The sequence below is a fragment of the Otolemur garnettii genome, unplaced genomic scaffold (genome assembly GCF_000181295.1).
Source record: "Otolemur garnettii isolate 467f Iridium unplaced genomic scaffold, OtoGar3 scaffold00008, whole genome shotgun sequence".
In the NCBI taxonomy this organism is placed as follows: Eukaryota; Metazoa; Chordata; class Mammalia; order Primates; family Galagidae; genus Otolemur; species Otolemur garnettii.
Genome location: NW_003852403.1, coordinates 12,991,602 through 12,992,951, shown reverse-complemented (window position 1 = coordinate 12,992,951; position 1,350 = coordinate 12,991,602). Strand labels below are relative to the sequence as shown.

General features: G+C 36.1%; 1 protein-coding gene across 2 annotated transcripts in view; it reads right to left on the bottom strand.

Moving 5' to 3' along the window:
• The window catches only part of MICU1 (mitochondrial calcium uptake 1), a 251,894-nt gene that overhangs the window by 156,464 nt on the left and 94,080 nt on the right, over nt 1-1,350 (bottom strand). The window lies entirely within an intron of this gene.

Sequence of the window (1,350 nt, the reverse complement as noted above, 5' to 3'; positions counted from 1 at the left end):
CCTCCGCCTCCCAAGTAGCTGGGACCACAGGCGCCCGCCACAGCGCCCGGCTATTTTTTGGTTGTAGCCATCATTGTTGTTTGGCGGGTCCGGGCTGGATTTGAACCAGCCACCTTAGGTGTATGTGGCTGGCGCCTTAGCCACTTGAGCCACAGGCACCGAGCCCTCATTTTTGTTTCTAATCATTCAATTAAACATATTAGACAGTTTAGCCACATTTCTTCAAAGGTCACAAGAATTAATATTTTGCCCCACTTTCAGACTCAAAGTGTCAGCGCTAAAAGATACCAGCCTCTTTATCTTACATATAAGAGAACTAAGGCTCTGAGAAGGTAAACAGGGTAAAAGTTGCATCTGCAAACCCACTCAGCTAGAACTTTGGATTCCTTCCAGGGTGATATTCTTTTCATCACGCTAAGATGTTATATTACCTCTAATTAAGATGATGGATACTAGTTTAATCTGCATGTATGGTATGTGTATTAACTTTCTGTATCAAGTTAAGAGTTCAATACCAAAAGAACTACTGCAACACAACTAAACAGACACAAATAGATAATCTTAATATTACCTTTTAAAGATGGGTTAAATAATAAATATTTACTCAAGAATGCCTAGTCTTGAATTCTGAACAGTATTAAAGATATAAGTAAATATATTCAGTGGACTTAAGAGCAGGTATGTTTTCGTCTTTGCACCCTGCTTTATCTCTAGCACTTAGAACAATTCTTGACCAATATATATCTACAAAAGAATGAATAAATAAGGCATAGTCCTTTTCTTGAAGAGTTACAATTTACTAGAAAGACATATGGATATAATAATTAACATTATAAGGGAGCACACAATTAGTTCAGTGAGAGAGTCCTATGGGAGTTTAGAGAATGGCAAAATCAGTTTCCAATTATATTTACTTGGAATCAGTTATAATCAGTTATAATCCAATTATATTTACTTGCATATCAGTTCTTTTCTTTCAGTTCTCCCTGTACTCATTCTAGTTCAGGCCATTATCATGCATATGCCCACCAGTTTATAATAATCAGGTTATCAGGGCTCCTAGAAGAAGCTTTTTTTATTTCTGCTTCTACAAATTTGGTTATACATTCTCCTCATCCGAAATGTGCTTCATCCTCTAGAAGACAGACCTAAACTAACTGAAGCATTTGAGGGTAAAAGAAACAGATAACTCTGGAAGCAGAAGGAAATTTTTAAAACAACAGTAATTTGAAACTTCACAGATATTCAAAAAAAAAAATCAGTGTTAAAGGCAGCATGGGTTTCTTCTCATGAAAGAACAGAGAACAAGAAAGACTTTTAGACAATTAAAACTTTAATCGCCTATCTATC